Source organism: Lactuca virosa, chromosome 8 (genome assembly GCF_052849685.1).
Source record: "Lactuca virosa cultivar CGN04683 chromosome 8, Lactuca_virosa_CGN04683_v6, whole genome shotgun sequence".
In the NCBI taxonomy this organism is placed as follows: domain Eukaryota; kingdom Viridiplantae; phylum Streptophyta; class Magnoliopsida; order Asterales; family Asteraceae; genus Lactuca; species Lactuca virosa.
This window is the reverse complement of record NC_136433.1, coordinates 9,476,037-9,484,413: the sequence shown is the minus strand read 5'-3', so window position 1 is coordinate 9,484,413 and position 8,377 is coordinate 9,476,037. Positions and strand designations below refer to the sequence as shown.

The following is an 8,377-nucleotide window of genomic DNA, read 5'->3' as shown; positions in this document are numbered from 1 at the left end:
ACCTTTGCACTGGTAGCTCGTTTTGAAACAGTGCGAATGCTTTTATCTTTGGCAGCTCAACAACAATGGGTTGTCTACCAATTTGATGTGAAATCGGCTTTCCTCAATGGTGAGCTAATGGAGGAAGTATATGTCGAGCAACCGGAAGGATTTACTGTGGTTGGAAATGAAAACAAGGTGTACCGTTTAAAGAAAGCTCTTTATGGCCTAAAGCAGGCACCCCGGGCCTGGTATAGCAAGATTGATGATTATTTTAAAGGAAATGGGTTCAACAGAAGTGAAAATGAGCCAACTCTCTATATAAAAAAATCTGGTATATGTGATATCATTATTGTTTGCATGTATGTAGATGACATTATCTACATGAGTTCCTCCAATATAATGATTGATGAGTTCAAGTCACAAATGATGAGTATGTTTGAAATGAGTGACATGGGGGTGCTACGTTATTTTCTGGGTCTGGAAGTCATTCAAAGTGTTGATGGAATATTTGTGAATCAAGCCAAGTATGCAAAAGACATTCTTACTAGAATGGGTATGATAGGTTGCACTCCCACTGCAACACCAATGAATTCCAGTGAAAAATTTGTTGTGGAAGATGGTGAAGAGAGAGTAGATGCTACACGATACAGGAGCTTAGTAGGAGGTCTGATCTACCTAACACACACACGCCCTGATATTGCCTACTCTGTTGGGGTTGTATCCAGATTCATGCATCATCCCTCGAAGATACACTTTGGAGCAGCAAAGCGGATTCTGAGATATGTAGCTGGTACTCTTAAATATGGAATATGGTATGCTCAAGCAACACAAGTCAAGTTGTGTGGTTTTACAGATAGCGACTGGGCTGGATGTAGTGATGACAGGAAAAGTGTTTCAGCTAATGTGTTCACCATAGGCACAGGTGCAGTAACTTGGAGCTCAAAGAAACAAGAAAGCACATCATTATCAAGCACCGAGGCAGAATACATAGCTGCAACTGCTGCAGCATGTCAAGGTGTATGGTTAAGAAGAGTACTTGAAGAGCTTCAACAAAAGCAACACGGGGCAACTGACATTTACTGTGACAACAAGTATGCAATCTTCTTGACTAAAAATCCAGCACTTCACAGTCGCACAAAGCACATTGACACTCGTTTTAATTACATCCGTGAGCTGGTAAGCAAAGGATAAATCATTGTCAAGTATTATAGTACTAATGTGCAGTTAGCTGACATTCTCACAAAAGCACTACCAGTTGGAAAATTCAGCTACTTTAGAGATTTGCTTGGAGTATGCACATTTGAATCAAGGGGGCGTGTTGAATATTGATCCAAATCTGCATCAACGGTAACTTAGAATTAGTCAGCTAAGTGACCTGGTAAAAGTATTAGGCGAGTCTTTCGGGATAAAGATGCTATTGCTATTAGTGGGATAGTGCTCCTTAGTTTTCTCTTTTACTGTTATGTTTTTTAGTTTAAATAAGTCTTGTGTTTTTCCTTGTTTTGTACGTGTCTTTTGAGATCAATAAAAGGAGTAGTTTCCCAACTCTTTCTCTCTTACTCCAACAGTCACTACCATGGTCACCGCTCTTTCTGTTTCTATCTAGATCAGGTACATATATCCACCGTCTCAATACCTCGAACAAACCAGGAGTCGATGAATGTATATGGGAAAGGCAGAAGGAATTCGATTCACCACCGCTATAGCCGCCGCACCAACGAGGACGCCACCTACCTGGTCCGAAGCCTTAGTAGACACAATCGGGGTCGATTTTGAACTATACAAGTTTTTTGTGTTCTACTCCGATTTCCATCTCTCCACCAGTTAGTCCTTACAATCGAAGCGTCAACATCTCTTGCTTCTCTACTGAATCGATGGTCGAGACGGTGTTCAAATATGTGTTCAATTATTTTTTCGTATTTCACAATTCCATACTAACCAACATATGGTAAACAAGTTTCTATCTTACATGCATATGAAGTGTTCTATGAAATGCCTAAATGAACCTTCTGAGGATTTTATATGTTCTTTCACTAGGGTTGGCTCTGAAGGGGGTGTTGCTCTGTCTGACGTAATTTCCAGATGTACCCTTTTGAAAAAGCTTTATCTCCCTGACAGTATGTTTGGTGTGGAAGTCGGGCTTGGTTTGATCAAGGCTATTTCTATCTTTCAAAATCTCACTGAAATTTATATAGGTTCACAAATCTCACTGAAATATATCTAGGTTCCATTCTTTTATTTGGATCTTTCTTTAAGTTAAAAATGTTTAATTGCTAAGTATGGAGAAAGTTCTTTTCACATGTTTTCAATATTGTTGTTTAATTGCCATATGTTTGTTTTTTTTTTTTATTCTTTTTGCTGATATAAGGTTATGAATTCCGCATTTCCATTATATGGAAAAGCGCCAACTGTTCCTATTACATTCCAATATGTATAAACCATCAAGACTACAATCAAATACAAGTTGGGCTACTAAATGGGATTTGGAATTGGCCTCTCTAGACATGGTCGCTACAGAAATATAACGCAGGTAAGCCAATAACAATCATGTGATATGTATCTTCTTATACTGATTCAACTATCTGTTTGGACTTTTATAGTTTGAGTCTAAATCATCTGATTGTTTTGTCAAATTACACCAGTTGATTGTTGTTTTGACAATTTCTGAAGCTGGTAATATTGATTTCTTTCTGTATCGAACATTTTTAACAACATTAATTGTCAAATGTTAGTACCTATTCTGATCAATTTACTTTGTTCAGGTGACATCAATGGACAATTTGCTAATCTTCTCCAGTTGTTTAATGTTACCGTTGTTCTTAAAGACATGATAAACCATCTGTCCCAGTTTACAACATTATTTATTTAAAACTTAAACTAATCGTAAATCTTGCTAATTTTCAATTGAAATAATCGAGATTACACACAGAAAAGTAATAGCTATAGAAAATGGGCTTAATTATAAGCCATCTATACCTGGACTAATGGACTTACGTGTTATCCATACTAAAACAATATTGCTATTATCACGCAATAACAAAAATAACAAAAAGAACATATAAAAAATTCCATTTTAGGCTACAAACTATAACATAAACGCTATAAAAGCATATACTACATTACTACAACGGTGAAAAATAAATAATCTTAAAATTCTTAATACTCATAGTCACCAACAAATATTTCTTTCATGTTATACGGGCCACAATTTTCTTTCTTAATAGAGCGGTTCTACTTTTGGACATAAAAAAGAAAAAAACACCATCACATGTTTCGTGACCGTAAATCAATATCAAGAACGAGCAGTCATGGGGACCTATATCCGGCCCCAATTCTACAAGTCGTGGTTGACGTTTGTAGACAAAAACCACAAACCACAAAAAGTTTAACATTATAATTAATGTGTTTGGAATCAAAGACAAATATAAGAAGCCATGGCAAATGCTTACATTGTCAACTTTTTGTTTAGCATTTCTTCCCATCACATTTTGTTTTTGTCGATTCAAATTATCCCTCGCCACTTTAAATAGTTCACACGAATCACATATACGCATATACTTATCCTTTAAATTTGTTTTGTTTAATATAGTATTAAACTATTAATACATGCATATGCATGCTTCTCTTTTGTGGTCATTTAAACAGTTTACATGTTTAGTCCGATAGCAAACTCTTTTAGAAATAAAAAAGCTATTTTGCAGTGTTGTCAATTTGTAAAAAATCAAATGTATCAAAAAATATAATATAAAATATTGAACTTTATGCTTAAGACATATTCGGTAAACTAGTTGAAAAAGCTAATTTTTGTTTAATAAACTAGCTGAGAAATTAATAGCATTTGATAAAAAGTTACCTAATAAACTACATATTATATAAAACATTAAAATAAATAGCAAATATCAACATATCAAACTAAAACAAATATATTTTAAATAAAACATAATGTTTACAAAATAAAAAAAACATAGCCTTTGAATTGCACATAACATCCAAATTTAAAAAAACATTAAAATACAAAAAAAACATATTTTTATTTTTCCTAAACAACGCTATTTGTTATATCGTTACCTTCGAAAATATAATCCGCCAAGTCTTTTCGAAGTTGTATGTGTTTATTTGTGTCCTGAATGTCAACGACTCTATGCAAATATTATGTTGTTCCTGGTTGAAATTGAACGTGTCTGGGCCCCGTTGGAATATAGTGTGCAATATTTCGTCATTTATCTTCTACTACCATGTTATGCATTATGATACATGCATACATGATATATCGTAGAGTTTCTAAGTCTAATGGTCGTGCCACATGTTCAACTATATTCCATTTCGCCTTTAGCACTCCAAAAGCACGTTCCACATCCTCACATGCTCATTCTTGTTTTCTATTGAATAATTTATCTCTTTCTTCAACCGGGTGTCGCAATGCCTTCACGAATGTGGAATACGGAGGATATATTTCATCCATAAGGTAATACCCAAACTTGTATTCGTTTCCATTCACTGTGAAATGAGCATCTAGGGCCTTTCCATTCAAAATATCGTCGAATATTGGCGACTGATCAAGAACGTTGACGTCGTTGTTGGAACCCACAACCCCAAAAAATGCATGCCCAATCCATAAATCTTGGAAAGCAACAGCCTCTAAAACCAACGAAGGAGAACCATGATGACCACTTGCATACTGCCATTTCCATGCTACTGGACAATTTTTCCATTTCCAGTGCGTGCAATCAATGCTTCCACTCATTCCGGGAAACCTATGTCTTTCTTCATGTACTGCATAAAGTTCTTGCGTATCATGCAACGAAGGTTTCCGCAAATATATATCTGCTAATGTTTCCACAACACATTTTGACTATCTGTACAAAATTTCATGTGCAGTTCTTTCGGACATTCTCATATAATCATCCATGATGTTGGGTGACTCCCCCATAGCCATCAAACAAATGGCCGCATCACATATTTCTGTAACATTGTGAATTCTCGTCTACCTCTAACATCATATCTCAATTATAAATAATGTATAACTAAACATATATTAAATATGTTTTAAAAATATAATACATTAGTATTAAAAATGTAGTAAATTTGTATTTAGTTTGTATAAAAATATAGTAAATATGTATTAAAATTAAAGAAACGATATCGGCTTTTCAAGGCGTTGACGATCCGTAAGAACACATTCCTACTCAAACGAATTCTTCTTTTGAACTCTTTCGACCCGTATACACATATATCCACAAAGTAATCGCGATATAGACGTTTGTGTCCTTCCTCGCAATTTCTATTTAACATCGCACGTCTTGTTAGTAGATGGTTGGGTTTGCTTGTAGTAGCTCGTTGTTGTAACACCAGCCGCCGTGTTGGGTGGCAGTGTGCTCCGTTTGTGTTTGGACTCGTTTGGGGATGCTTGGATAGAAGTGGGCCCAAAGAAACCCTAATGGGCCCAATGAGGCCCAAAGTGACCTAAAAGCCAAACCAATTGACTAATGGGCTAGTATTGGGTTGGAAAACCCTAAGTAGGGTTTGGAAAACCCTAATGGCATAAAACCCTAATTTGTGGGAATTGATAGGGACACACGAGAATTATTTAATAAGCTTAAAATATTAATTAATGACCAATTGCAAGTTAACCTAAAGCAATGTGGGACTTAATGGATTAAGTCCTTAATGGGTTAAGTAGGAACACTTAACCCTAATCGTCATTTCATGTGAAAACCCTAATTTCACATGGGCCTTGAGTTGGGCCTTCCAATTGGGCTTTGGTGATTGGGCTATCCAAGAACAAGCAAATGGACTAGAAAATTTTAATGGGCTTTAGGGTAAGGCCCATATGAGGGTTTGGGCCCAATTTGGAAAATTGGGCCGTAGATGGGTCATAGTTTGGGCCTTGATGATTATATGATATTGGGCCATTGGAAATGCCAAATGTTTGGACTGGACTAAGTAGTTGGGCCTTTAATTAAGACCATGTAAAGGTTTGGGCCCAATTTGGAAAATTAGGCCATATGTTGGGCTTTGGCCCATTACTTGACTTTTGGGCCTTTGGAGTGTGAGTTGGACCTTAGGCTTGGAACCCAATTATTAATTGGGTGTTGTTTGATGTTGGCAGTTCGAGAATCTGTCAACCAGCAGCTGGAGTTTCATCCGCGGGACTTCAGCAGTGCCATGTGAGATATCCTCACTATACTCAAGGGTCTAAGGCACCAAGGCCGGCCCTTTGAATTGTTATTTGGTTATGTTATGCTAGTATGATCTGTTAGATCGGTATCCTAGAGGGTAGGATGATATTATGTGATATGTGGTATGACTTGTTAGTTCGGTATCCTAGAGGGTAGGATAATATTATGTGGTATGTGGTATGATCCATTAGATCAGTTGTTGTCTATAGATTGTTATGTGATTATCTGTTATATGTGCACATGTTTGTTTGGCGGTTGAGGCTTATTTGCTTTGTGCGAAAGCCAATAGACCTGGGCATTCCAACCTGTTGGTTGTGGGCCGTGAGTATTCCATCCCGAGGATGATTGGACTCATAGTATGTGGGCATTCCAACCTGTTGGTTGTGGGCCTGGGGTATTCCATCCCGAGGATGATTGGACCCATAGTATGTTGGCATTCTAACCTGTTGGTTGTGGGCCTGGGGTATTCCAACCCGATGGTTGACTGGACCCATAATATGTTGTTTATGATTATATGTGTATTGTTGTGGGTAGGGTATTTTGGGGGAACTCACTAAGCTTTCGGGCTTACAGTTTCAGTTTATTGTTTCAGGTACATCAGGGGATTGTGGCAAGGCAAAGGTGTGATCGTACAACTCCTCACTTTTTATGACTTTGTTTCTGGGATACTCTGATATGATATATTTTGGAAACAAGTTTTGTAATGGTTAATATATTTGAAATGTTTTTAAAAGTTTAAATTTGGCATGATTTTATGGTTGTTACACAACGGCCTATTTCGGCCATGTGAATACTATCATCCAACCATAGTCTTACTGTTACTTCTGTTGCTACAGTCCTCCTATAGTCTTTCCTGCCATGATGCAACCATTGTTTTTCATGCAAGTCACAAAGACAAACAAACATACAATGACACCTAGTGTCCTACATAGTATAGCGAGAAGACTTACCTCTCTATAGAAGTAGACTACACTACGGCTCAAAAGATCGTAAGGTCGATGCTACACACCACCTAAGGAAACACAAGAGGCCAAACCTTAGTCTACTATCTAAAACTAACAATTTGACCAAAAGTCAACCTGATCAAAAAGTCAACGGTCAAACTCAATGGTCAGCCACCATGCCTTGGCCAACCACTTACCGCGTTGTGGCAGCCACACGATAAAACATACGCAAATGAAATCTGTTATCGCGTCATGGCAAGTTATCCACTGTGCTGTGGAGACTGGCCAAAACATCTTAATGGATTAAGTGCCTATTCCGTTAAGACAAACACTCATACTTTCAAGGAAGCTTTTGAGCACTCAAATGGTCCATAAAAATCATTGTTTTATGTACATGCATGTCACACCCCAAGTTAGGTCAAAATGGTGAGAAATGTGCCCAAAACCCCATGCATGGCATCTAATCAGCATAAAAGTCCATATCTAAGATATATAAGACTCATGGGACCTCAAGGATTCATAAAGTTGATAAATTTATTAACACCAACCACTCATATGAACACAACATGGAGAAATAAGCTCATATCCTAGATCTACAATCGATGAACCAAAAATATGCGAGCTTGGAGACTTACAAAGGTACCTTGTTCAATAAGACCTTCTATCCACCTTCAAATGCCTAAAAACACCAATGAAACTCAAAATATCAAGAGGAGAGGATATGATGATCGAAACCCTAGCCCCCATATTCCTTATATAGATCCCAAAGCTTGAAACTTAGGGTTTTGTGCACCATGCCGCGTCATAACGATGTCTTATTAAGCCAGTGCTTTGTGGTGACGTGTCACCACCACGCCGTAGTGACCAATGCACCACGTTGCAGGAAATCAAAACTCCCAAATCCAAAAACTTAAATATAAGAGAATTTAAAGATTAGTACCTGGAAATCTGGATGTTACATGGTCCCTTACAAATATAAAATGACATTTATATCCTTTTTAATTTATTTTACATTTTATTCAATTAAAACTGTTTATTTTAAAAGAAGAAAATAATAAATACCCCCTCCCCCCACCTCGCCTTCTTCCTCCCACGACCTAACAAACCCACTCGCCCCCACACCACCGACTGCATCTTGCCACCGACTGCTTACTTCCTCCCTGCTGGCCTCATTAAAAAACCCATCGAAAACTTGTTGGGTTTTAGATGCAATAACACGGATAAATCCTTATACACTTAAGGGTAAATGCAACCAATTAGATCTAGTCATAA

The 8,377-nt window shown here is 37.3% G+C and overlaps 1 long non-coding RNA gene across 3 annotated transcripts; it reads left to right on the top strand.

Moving 5' to 3' along the window:
* The first annotated feature begins 1,460 nt into the window (after positions 1–1,460).
* Positions 1,461–6,810, top strand: LOC145129115 (uncharacterized). Of its 3 annotated transcripts, none has more exons than XR_013717302.1 (3): positions 1,479–1,930; positions 2,020–2,512; positions 6,754–6,810. It is a non-coding gene; the product is annotated as an uncharacterized LOC145129115 (long non-coding RNA). The 3 variants fall into 3 exon arrangements; XR_013717301.1 differs by lacking the exon at positions 6,754–6,810 and adding an exon at positions 2,745–3,299; XR_013717300.1 differs by lacking the exon at positions 6,754–6,810 and having other exon boundaries at positions 1,461–1,930; positions 2,020–2,291.
* Positions 6,811–8,377: the final 1,567 nt, after the last annotated feature.